Source organism: Castor canadensis, chromosome 6, assembly GCF_047511655.1.
Source record: "Castor canadensis chromosome 6, mCasCan1.hap1v2, whole genome shotgun sequence".
Taxonomy (NCBI): Eukaryota; Metazoa; Chordata; class Mammalia; order Rodentia; family Castoridae; genus Castor; species Castor canadensis.
The window spans coordinates 154,876,818-154,889,993 of record NC_133391.1 but is presented as its reverse complement, the minus strand read 5'-3'; the positions used below and the strand labels follow the sequence as shown (position 1 = coordinate 154,889,993).

Sequence of the window (13,176 nt, the reverse complement as noted above, 5' to 3'; positions counted from 1 at the left end):
TAGGGCAGATCTACTTTTAGTTTATGAAGAAGCTTCCACATTGTTTTCCATAGTAGTTGTGCTAGTTTACATTCCCTTGAGCAGTGTGTGAGGATTCCTTCTTCCTGCATCCTTGCTAACATTTGTTTTTGTTGGTGTTCTTGATGATAGCTACTCTAACAGGACTGAGGTAGAGTTTTAATGTGGTTTTGATTTGCATTTCCTTTATGGCCAGGGATGGTGAGAATTTTTCACTTTTTTTTTTTTTTCATTTGGACTTCTTCCTTTGAAAAGATTCTGTTTAGTTCCATTCTTAATTGGTTCATTGATGTTTTGGAGTTTAGTTTTTTGACCTCTCTGTATATTCTGGTTTTCAGTCCCTTGTCTGATGTATAGCTAGCTAGCAAAGATTTTCTCCCATTCTGTGAGTGGTCTCTTCAATTTAGAGACCATTTATTTTGTTGTGCAGAAGCTTTTTAATTTCACGAAGTCTCCTTTGTCAATCCTTTCTCTTAGCTCTGAGCTGCTTCAGTTCCATTGAGGAAGTCCTTTCCTATGCCTATTGCTTCCAGTGTATTCCCTGCTCTTTCCTGTACTAGCCTAAAGGTTTCAGGTCTGATATTAAGGTCCTTAATCCACTTTGAGTTGATATTAGTACAGGGTGACAGTCATGGATCTAGTTTCAGTTTTCTGTATACAAATAACCACTTTTCCCAGCAACATTTGTTGAAGAGGCTGTCTTTTCTTATTTTATATTTTTGGTACCTTTTTCGAAAATTAGGAGATGGTAACCGTGGATTCAAATCAGTGTACTCTATTTTGTTCCATTGGTCTTAATGTCTGTTTTTGTGCCATTACCGTGCTATTTTTATTGCTATAGCTCTGTTGTATAGTTTGAAGTCAGATATTGTGTTACCTCCAGCATTGCTATTTTGCTCAGTATTGCTTTGGCTATTTGCAGTCTTTTTTGTTTCCAAATGAACTTTAGGGTAGATTTTTCAATCTCTGTGAAGAATGTAATTGGGATTTTGATGAAAATTCCATTGAGCATGTAGATTGCTTTTGGAAGCTTAGCCATTTATATTTTGTAGATTCGACCAATCCATGAGCATGGGAGATCTTTCCACTTTTTGTAGTCTTCAAACTCTTTCTTCAATGTTTTTTTAAACAGTGCTCAGATATTAGTAAGGCAGATATGTAACTGAGATAACATATGATAGATCATTATCTAGTTAACTGGATAAGTAGATGGGTAGATAGGTACATATACAAATAAATAGCTCTATTTTTTTCCAAGGGCATCACAACTGATAGCTTTAAAATAATAGAAATGTATTATCTCACTTTTCTGGAAGCTACATATGTGAAATCAAACTATTGTCTGGGTTGGTTTCCTCTGAGGTTGGAGAAGGAGAATCTGGTCTATACCTGTCTTCTAGCTTCTGGAGGTTTGCCAAGCATCTTCGACATTACATGTACCCACCTGTCCTCCTCTTTTGTATGATACTTTCCTGTTTCTCTCATGTAGTTTTCCCTCTGTGCAGGTCTGCCTCTGTGCCCACATTATCATTAAAATAATGATGCCAGTCAAAATGAATTTGACTTGAATATCTCTGCAAAGACATTTATTCCAAATAAGACTACATTCTGAGATAGCAAGTCTTAAGGAGATCTCAACATATACGTATGAGGGGATAAAATTTGACTCATAATAGATGCATAGGTGTATAGATAGATAACAATACAATGTTAAAAGGACATGTAAACTCAGATTATTTCAGTGATCATTAAAAATGGAGGTGACATCTGAGTCAATCTATTAGGTCTCAGAATAAATTAAGACATTTAAGTTTTGCTATTTATGCAGATACGCAGAAAACTTTTTTTAACCATTGATGAATTAACATAACAAAGTATATTGTCCACAACTTCATAGAGGTAGAATTTATAGAAGGAAATTTCTGTAGTTGTTTCAACATATCAAACCCCAAGGCAAAACTTAGCAGTAAATTAGGTTTATAGCAACTTAAATCAGTTGAATATGAATATTCTTCTGCCTATATTGCATATCAGTCATGCAAAGAAATACCGTAAATAAAAAAATAAGATATACCTTACTGTTCTGTATAAGAAAAGAGAGTTGATATGCTAAAGAGTTTATAATTCATTTCATTAGCAAATACTATTAGAGATTTTAAATTGGAAACAGAATTTTATGTGGGTAAGTATGTATTTAAGATAACAAAATGTTGGTTTTCCACAGAAATTACCTAGTGAAAAGAAAAACTAAAAATGTTTTCACATCATGACTCCCTGCCAAGAAGTAGTTACCATCAATTTGATATTCACAGGCTGTGGTGACTGATCACATGAGGGAAACAGAAGGGACATGAATAAAACATGCACAGACTCAACTCTCACTCAAAGCTCAGTTGCGAGTGCAGTTACTAGGTGACTCTGTTGTTCCATGGTGAAAAAAGCCTTTAAAAAATGACTGAAATTCTGGGATACTGAAACATTTTGTTCCTAAGATTTTGTTGATATTTTTGTTTGCTTTTTCCTGTTTTTGTTGTTGTTAAAAAAGGTTAAAATAAGAACAAACTTTAAAAACAAAATTAAAAGGAAAACTTGAAACCAGATGAAGCCAAAAGATATTGGTAGATTTAGCATATCCCATGAGAAGTCAGAAAGAATGATTTATTTGGTTCAGAGTGTCTGGAAGAGGATAGGCAGACTCTGAGCACCAGTATAACAAAGCAAAAGAAAAAAGATCTACCTACAAAAGGGGTTATTTTTTAAAATAAACTATCTAAGGTGAAAAGTATGAAGAAGATAAAGGAAAAAGATTTGTGACCAGCTGCTAGATAGATGTGATTTTAAAAGCAAGTCAAATAAAAAGGGAAGGGAATTTAGTTTAGGAAAGGAAACTAGTTTTGACTTTTATGTAAATTGCTGTTTGATTTTTCTGAGAGTTTGCTTTTACTAAATTTCTATTTAAAAAAGAATTTCTTCCCCCAAACACAGATGTTTAGAAAGCTACTCCAGGTTACTTGTTTGTTTGTTTGTTTGTTTTTCCTCAATTGGCATCTTGTTTCTGTGCATAATTCCCATGAACAAAAGGAAAGAAAAATTACATTCTGATGCATGATACAAGTTTTAAATCATAATCAAAATTAGACAAAGGATTTTGACAGACAGAATCCTTATTTTTTGAAGGAATACTTCCTATGTTTTTGTAGTATATTTTAATATTTTGATTATTGTTACAAAAAATGAAAGAATATAGATTTTTCTAGACAAGCTACTGTTGGAATTCAGACTATTTTAGTGTACACCACCAAAATAAACATTTTAAGCTCAATGGCTTATGATATTATTTATGTTCCTTTCTTGGGGACTGTGTATGTGTCATTAATTCCTTAAATATATACAAATTAAACCTACTTTCCCATTGGAAAGCAATGTGCTATGGATAGTGAAGTGGGCTGGAGTCAAGTGTGATCTCATATTTCTATGAATTGTAATTTTTCATTCTACTTCTTCATGTTTAAACTTGCACTATTAGGAGAGAAGAGGGTCAAAGTTATAGATCCTTATGGTCCTTATAAGTTATCTCTCTCTCTATCCTATCCAAACCTCATAACATGACCCTATTTCCTAGACACTATTCTAGCAGCTCAAATAAAAGCATTAAGGAAGCCTTCAAGAAATGTCATTTTTTTAAAACTATGTTGGCCACTTCTCATAGGCACAGACCTTAACACCTTCTCTTCTTTACTTTTTCTTTTGTGTAACGTTATCACCAACTAATATTCACTGTAATAAATTTAACATGTTTTTTCTAAGCTATATTGTGTCTATACTGGAAGTAAGTTTCTTGTCCTTTAAAGATAGTAATAAAAGAAAAATAGAATCTTCATACTTACTGCTTGTTAAGGTGCAAAGTAGAAGTTAAAGGCAATTAGTCTTAAGTACTAGGGAATATACTGATGCATAGACTATATGAGGAAGAAGGAGCCCTTACGAAAGCAAAGACAGAGCTTATAAAAGAAAACCTACAAACTTTCAACAGAAGAGATAAACTTTCAGATAAATTCTTGACTTGTCATTTCAGAATTGATAGGTTACAGTAGGTTATGCCCTGGTAGATTCCTAAAATCCAGTTTCTTACGTTTAGCAAATTGTTTCTAATTCATAATCATGTAGTTTTCTGCTGAGTCTAACCAATTTTCCTAGCAATAGACATTTTAATACTTTTATTTATCACCCTTACTATTACATATTTTATACTTTCAGGCTGAGTACTGTCTAATTGGCAGAAATTAATGCAAATATTGCTGTTTGTTTATTGAAGATTAGTAGTGTCTAATCTCTTGCCTAACCTATATATAAGGTAGTGACTTGATGAATGGATGGATGAATGACTTTGTTCTCATGCAAAAAGACCTTGGACTCGGCCCATGACTTTCAATTGCTATTGGTATGATAATGAAACAATGCAGTAGGTTAGAAAATGGAGTTCAGAATGTAATTGCATGGAATTCTTTTCCATATCTGCCATTGACTAGCTACCCACGTTCATAAGCTATATTTAATTTTGTTTCTTAGTTTCTTCCTCAATAAGATAGGGTATTTGTTAAGGAATTGTTGCTGTTACGAAATTGCATATCAAATATATGTCAAAGTATATAAAAATTGACTATTAAAAAAACTAAAGTTTGAAAAGAATATACTGCAATAGCAATGATGTCACCTGCTGCAACACAGAGCCATATAAACCAAAACAATACTCTAGGGAACACCTAAATACAAGAAAGTAGGGTCACAAACAGGGTAAGATCTGATATTTAATATGGACAATTCTGTCTTGTCTCTTGTATGGTTCTTACTTCCACAAAGGATTCAGGAGTGTAATTTTGCCCTTTTCCATTTCAACTTCTTCCTTGTATGTTCCAGATATTACAAGTTAAGTTTGGGATGATTCATAAAATAATTACATTTCCCAAATCTGTGTAAATCATTCTATTATCTTACCATGGCACACACTTAAGGCCAACTGACTGGTGACCTTGTCTGCAAGTGAACACCCTACTACTCTTCCCTATGAATTTGACTAATTTTAATACTGAATATTATTAATCACTAATATTATTACTGTTAACATTTAATCCTTACCATAGATAACATGTGTTATTTAAAAATGTGAAGTCTAGACAGGTGCTCTACCACTTGAACCATGCCTGTGGCCCTAAAAATATAAAGTCCAAATAGAGGTGAGGAAGAATGAAGTGAAGCAATGAGGAAGACAGAAAGGAAAGGAAGGAAAAGGTTCTTTAATCCCATTATGTATATAGCTGATATAAGTGATATTAGCCACTTGTATAAGTTACACAAGTGATAAAATTTATATTTACCATAATGAAATTTTATTATCTCTGATATTTTTCCATAGGAATTTGTAATTAATAAATTGTATCCTCTTCTCACAATTCTTACATACAGGAAAGCAATATTTAAATCTTATTTTGTATTTCTCCATGATTATAGTTTGTAGTTGTTTCATATCTATAATGACTAAGATCTTGTTATGATTCTAGAAGCATTAATTTATAATTAATTTCATTCTTTTTAAAGCAATGATAAAATGAGATTTTTTTCAGTAGTTTTCACTTTTTGTTATTTTTACTTTATATTTTTCTTTTAGTAATTTTCCATTAAAACAATTACTTGAGAAAGATTTCATATATGTTTTATAACAAGAAAACTTTGGAGTGACTTCAATAATTATGGACATATGGGTTCCTGAATATTTAGTGAGACTTTGACTAGAAATCAAATACCCATTTTTTCCATGAAATTTTTTCTTCATAGGACTATTTAGATTTTATGTCTATCATGGCAAAATTTGTACTTTGACAAGGACTAATAATCTGTTGGCTTTGGATATATAACATATATTGAAGATAATTATCAACCTTTTTCATACCTATGATTACATCTTTTTCACATCAAAATAGCTTTGAAAGACACTTTTATATTTACTTTCAATGTTATTAATTTAATATTTTATTTTTGCTCCATTTTTATTGCAATGGGTCAATTTCTAGTTTAAGGCAATAACTTCAGTTATTTGTTAGTTTACTTAACAAAAACTACCTTCAGTACTTCATCTTTTCCATTAAGTAGAATTTTAATTTTACCTTTTCAGACACAGTTGCTGTTTTTGCTGAGGGGAAACACAAGTGTTAAGGATCATCGCAGTTTGAATTTATGACCGTATGTAATAACTTGTTTTCCTGTTATGAGTTAACTATTTTACAATTTCTCATGACTTTACACATAAAAGTCATTTTCCTCCTACTTTTATAAATATTACTTCACTATTTATTTGTTGGAGAAAATAAACATAGGGAATCAAGATGAAACTTTTCATCTCTCACCATGAAATCTTTCCCTCAAATCACACTTGAGCTTACCTACTTTGTTTCTTTCCTATTAAAATAGGTGAAGAGTGTGTGCTCCTTTATAGGATGGATTTTATATGTCATCCAGTTTTGCTCTGGTAGCATTATATTTACTACCCTCCTAAATCATTCATTTCCTCAATCACCAAGAAGAGGTTGCAATTACAATAATGCTTGCCCTTGATCCCTCTTCTTTACTTTCTATTATAACAAAACTCCTCAGTAGCCATCTGTACTGATTGTCCTACTTTCTCAAAATCTATTAATTAAAGTTCTGTAATTAGGATTTTGTCCCAGCACACTATTAATCCAACTTTTCAAAATTATAACCTCCCTCTGCAGAATTCAGAAGTCAATTCCCAATCTGTTTCTTAATTTCAGTTTTAAACCAAATCTCCTCCTTTACTCTTTTCTTAATAAGAGCTACTTCCCATTTGTACTGCTTCTCACTCCTCTTCTTCCCTGTGACTACAGTATTCTATAGCTCAAATTTGGATCTTTGTTTCTATCTGACTTTAATAGAAATCCTTATATTTTACTGTACATTAGCATAACCTAATTATGAACCAGGAATTTGTATTCTAGAAACAAAATGAAACAATATAACATTTTACAGATGTAGTCAGGATTGTTATCCTCCATCTTACAAAAGTTCCATAAGGGTTCTTACCCAGGTATTTTTATGAGGTATATGATCTAAAAAGAGACAAAATGGGATTGGAGTAGACAAAAGTTTTGCATTTTAAAGTTGACTACGTGACAAGATAGTATTTTATTACAGAATTTGCAAAATGAGATAATAATGATGATATACTATAACTTAAAATTATCTCCTTGTAGTACTAAAATCTGTATAATTATTAGTATGAAATCTGTATGCTTAAATAATTGAAACTGTTATAAGATATAATTTTAAAAATATATACTTAAATTTGATTTTAGTGCTTGAAATTTTACCTCCTTTGCTAATATTTTACTTATAATGCTTTATTATTATACAAACATTAGTTTTGCTCTTATTTTAACTTTTAGTTTATCTTTTACTACTTTGGTAAATGAAGAATCATCATAATTGTGTAATTCTCTTGACAATGTATACATGATACTATAATGCATGTATTCAGCATGGGTGATGCCATTCATAACAGCTGCAAATAAACAATTCTGAATTATTCTTCAAATCAGACTGGATTGACAGTTGTGTTCATATTATGAAATAAAATGCATCAACATGTAAAAAATTGAAAGTTTAGGTAATGATATTTGTAACTCTCACAAAAGGAATATTAAATAGGTAAAGTAAAAAAATATGTACATCATTTGATTCTACTTACATGAAACTCAAATAAAGGTAAAAACACCACATGGAAGAAGACAGAATATAGTTATTTTCTATGAGAACCATGCTGAAAGAATCAAGAGTGATTCTGAGGATGCTGCTAAAGTAGTTTCTTGACTGTGCACAGGTAAAACAGGTGTGCTGAATTTTTGAAGATTCATTAAGATGTTCAGTCATAGCTCAGCCACTTTTTCTTATTCAATATTCAATACAGTTGTAAAAATCAAAAAGAGTGCAGAGAGTTGGCAGGTCACACCATAGAGCTCTTGCAATAACTTGTGCTTGATCCACCAAATTTCATACTGCTTAATGTGTCGTATAGGACACACAGCTTTCATATTACAATTCAGCCCCCTACTCCAAAATTAACAGTACTCTGTCAACTTTGTACTCATAGCTGACAGCTGATTCCACAGGGTGCTAGTCTTCCAATGCGGAGATCCAAACTGTTGAGAAAAAGTTTTAATAATGTTTGTCAGATCCCAATAAGCACAGTGTTCCTCAATTTTTTTATACCTTGTCATGACAATATTTCATTTTTCACATTTTTTTCCTTTATTGTTATGCTGGGTGGGGGTATATGTGGCATTTATATTTATAAATGTTCTTAGAATATGTCAAATAAATAATATTTGAATTCACCCCCTCCACCACTCCTTCATTCTCCCTCCTCCGATTTCTGGAACACTTTCAACAGGCTTTATTTTGCATTTACATACATGTGTACACAGTATTTCCACTGTATTCATCCTACTACCCACTTTTCTCACCACCTCTCATTTCCCGTTGGTGTTAAGATACTTTTATTTCACTGGATTTCTCACACTATGTCATATTTATAGTATTTTACTTCTTTGGATGGAACTGGAGAACATCATGTTAAATGAAATAAGTCAGGTTCAGAAAGACAAAGGTCACATGTTTTTTCTCATGTGTGGAAGATAGATACAGATACAAGCATTATCTTATGTGCATACATATACAAAATACATTTTTTAAAAATATGGAACGCTTCACGAATTTGCCTGTCATCCTTGCGCAGGGGCCATGCTAATCTTTTCTGTATCGTTCCAATTTTAGTATATGTGCTGCCGAAGCGAGCACCAAAATGCATTTCTAAGAGTGGGACTGTTAGAGGAGACTGTTGGAGGAGAGAAGAAGAGAACAAAGAGAGTGAATAATATTGATACATGTGGCATCTGTTTCAGAATAAGACACAGTGAAACACACTAAAAACTGCTGAACAATATAAGGTACAGAGCAAGGGTAAGGAAGAATAAGTTAGACTGATAAAAGTATAATATATTTACAAGTAAATTCCAAGGCAAAACTAAACTGAATAATCAGCAGACAGTTCCAAACAATTCAGGATAGGAACGTAGAACAGGTCATATTAAGGGAAGGATTCTAGAGGGAGGAGGGAGAATAAAGAAGGATGAATATAGATGATGTGTTTTCTATATAAGTATATAAGTATAAATATGGAACATGGAAACCTGTTGAAGTCATTTGAAGCAGGGGGAGTAGGGAGAGGCAAAACAGTGGAATGGAAACTGAGGTACATTACATACATAGATGGAACTGTCACAGTAAATCCCCCTGTACAACTATTATCAACTAATAAAAAACATAAAAAAATAGAACCCCCTCAAAAACTATTTTACTTCTATCAAACTCCATCAATTGCTAGGTTTTACTAAGATAATTAATATATTCAGGTTTGAATTATAATTTTGCATGGTGTACAATAATTCAAATTAATAAAGGATTTTATTTGCATTGGTATTAAAATTTCAGGTTTATATCTTAATTTAAATCCTATAACCCCTATCTCAAACAAACATCAACACACGCACACACACGTACAAACACAAAGACGTACTCCTGCATTTTGAGGATATTATTCACCATTCAAGTTCCTCTTGATTATATACCTGTATTGATGTTTCTTCTTTTCTTATTACACTGCTATCCTGTTCAGAGCTCTCAGTTAAGTATTTTCTGTACGTGAGATACATGTTGATATAGGTTTTGAATCTTTGAAAATTTATTTAAAATACTCTTCCAAATTGAGAATGTGAAATATATGTGAAAATACTATTTTAACTTGGTATATGAATTTTAGGTACAGGAGTCTTTTCATATATTCTTCTAGCTCCAGGTGTCAGAACTACGAGAACTTTAATGTATTTGAATCTTTTCTCTCCAAGTAATTTGTATGACAAAAATAATCTTAAGAGATTTCCTTTCTTTTTAATTCCTAGAATTCATAATTTTTACAAGGATATATAGAGGTGAATAGCTTTTTTTTTTAAATCAGGCTTACTTTATCTCAGTAAATCTTTATAATTTTTAGACTCAAATGTTTACTCAATTTAAGAGTTTGGGGTCTGATATTAAGATCCTTGATCCATTTTGAGTTAATCTTGGTATAGGGTGATATACATGGATCTAGTTTCAGTTTTTTGCAGACTGCTAACCAGTTTTCCCAGCAGTTTTTGTTGAAGAGGCTGCTATTTCTCCATCGTATATTTTTAGCTCCTTTGTCAAAGATAAGTTGCTCATAGTTGTGTGGCTTCATATCTGGATCCTCTATTCTGTTCCACTGGTCTTCATGTCTGTTTTTGTGCCAGTACCATGCTGTTTTTATTGTTATTGCTTTGTAATATAGTTTGAAGTCAGGTATTGTGATACCTCCTGCATTGTTCTTTTGACTGAGTATTGCCTTGGCTATTCGTGGCCTCTTGTGTTTCCATATAAATTTCACAGTAGATTTTTCAATCTCTTTAATGAATGTCATTGGAATTTTGATGGGAATTGCATTAAACATGTAGATTACTTTGGGGAGTATCGACATTTTTACTATGTTGATTCTACCAATCCATGAGCATGGGAGATCTCTCCACTTTCTATAGTCTTCCTCAATCTCTTTCTTCAGAAGTGTATAGTTTTCCTTGTAGAGGTCTTTCACATCTTTTGTTAGGTTGTGAGGTTAGCCTGGCTCAAAAGACCAAAAATCGTATGTTCTCCCTCATATGTGGACATTAGATCAAGGGCAAACACAACAAGGGGATTGGACTATGAGCACATGATAAAAGCGAGAGCACACAAGGGAGGGGTGAGGATAGGTAAGACACCTAAAAAACTAGCTAGCATTTGTTGCCTTCAATGCAGAGAAACTAAAGCAGATACCTTAAAGCAACTGAGGCCAATAGGAAAAGGGGACCAGGAACTAGAGAAAAGGTTAGATCAAAAAGAATTAACCTAGAAGGTAACACCCACACACAGGAAATCAATGTGAGTCAATGCCCTGTATAGCTATCCTTATCTCAACCAGCAAAACCCCTTGTTCCTTCCTATTATTGCTTATACTCTCTCTACAACAAAATTAGAGATAAGGGCAAAATAGTTTCTGCTGGGTATTGAGGGGGGGAGCGGGAGGGGGTGGAGTGGGTGGTAAGGGAGGGGGTGGGGGCAGGGGGGAGAAATGAACCAAGCCTTGTATGCACATATGAATAATAAAAGAAAAATGAAAAAAAAAAAAAAAAAAAAAGTTTACTCAATTCAGAGATAGCTTTGTAAATTATTTCTTCATATGTTGAACATCCCATATTTATTTCTAAATCCCTCCTTGGAACTTCTATTAAAAGAATCATAAATCACCTAATTTTGTTTCATAGTTACTGTATAGTAATTTATTTAAAAAAAAACTTTTCTTACTATGTAAAGCATCAACTACCAACAGTAGAAGAATTGACATACAGATATATTTGTAATTTTTAATTTTTTGTCCCCCATGAAACTATCATCTGGAAAATAGCTTATATTTGCTTGAAAATTAATATTAGTTTTATTCACAGATGTGTTTCATTTAAATTCAATCAGCAGTACCAAGGTTAAACATGTGTTCATTATTATAATGAAATGATATGGTGAAATACACTGCTGTTTGATAAATAGCAATTCTTTCTTACTGTGATTATGAATGATTTTTTTGGTTGATCAATCTGTGAGTTTATCTTTACTAAAAATTATTTAATATTTCCCTTTTTTATTTCAACAGGCCAGTCAAACACTTTAAGCAGTACAAAAACAATTATAAATACATATAGGAAATATTAAATATATAGCACTGAGTTATGCAAGTACACTCTAGTAGCATATTAAAAGAATTTTATGTAAGTGGCTAAATTATTAAATGGAAATAAAGTAAAACAATTTACCTTTAGTTAGCATTTTATTATTTTCAGAGAGTAAAAATGATGATGAAATTTAAGTCTATGAAGTTCCTTTCAACTTTTTCTCTACTTTTATCAACATTAGGTAAATATATATTTATTCTTATATTTTTAAATTTTTATCATTTTTACATTTACTCACATGTGTGTACATTGTTTGGGCCACCTTCCCCACAACCCTGTTTCTAGGGAGAACCTGTTTTGCTCTCTCGTTCTCCAATTTTGTTCAAGAGATAATAAGAAAGACATAGCATTTTTGCTAGTTTGAGATAAGCATAGTTATACAGAGAAATTCCTAGCATTGCTTCCATGCACATGTTTGTTACAACTCACATTGGTTCATCTCCACCACACCTCTTCACTACCTCCAAGTCCCCTTCCTATAGTGGCCTTGGCCAGTTTAAGATTACTATGTTCACTCCTCTACAGTGACAACATCAACGACATTCAAGCTTTAGGTTTCCCTCCCTTTCATTATTCAACCACTTTGTTGGTTCATTGATTTTATGGGAATTTAGTTTTCTGAGCTCCCTGTAAATTCTGGTTATCAGTTCCTTGTTGATGTATAGCTAGCAAAAATTTTCTCTCACTTTTTTGGTGGTTTCTTCAATTTAGAGACCATTTCTTTTGTTGTGAGAAGCTGCTTAATTTCATGAAGTCCCATTTGTCTATACATTCTCTTAGATGCTGGATTGCTTGATTTCTACTGAGGAAGTACTTTCCCATACCTATTTTATCCAGAGTATTCCCAGCTCTTTCCTGTACTAACTACAAGGTTTTGGATCTGATATTAAGATCCTAATCCACTTTGAGTTGATACGAGTTCAGGGTGACAGGTGTGGATCTAGTTTCAGTTTTGTGTAGGCAGATAACCACATTTCCCAGAAAAAATTTGTTGAAGAGGCTGTCTTTTCTCCATGTATGTTTCTGGCACTTTGGTCAAAAATAAGGTATGTGTAGGAGCAACGATTCAGGGTCCTCTATTCTGTTCCACTAATCTTCATATCTGTTTTTGTGCCAGAAGCAAACTGTTTTTATTGATTTGGCTCTGTAGTATAGTTTGAAGTATGGTATTTTGATACCTCCAGCGTTGCTCTTTTTGCTCAGTATTGCCTCGGCTGTTCACAATCTTCTGTGCTTCTAAAGGAACTTCAGG

At 32.6% G+C, this 13,176-nt stretch overlaps 1 non-coding gene across 1 annotated transcript; it reads right to left on the bottom strand.

Annotated features, from left to right (window-relative positions):
* Positions 1-8,779: 8,779 nt before the first annotated feature.
* LOC141424383 (U6 spliceosomal RNA) lies at positions 8,780-8,886 on the bottom strand. Its single transcript, XR_012449321.1, has one exon. It is a non-coding gene; the product is annotated as a U6 spliceosomal RNA (small nuclear RNA).
* Between the last annotated feature and the right edge of the window lie 4,290 nt (positions 8,887-13,176).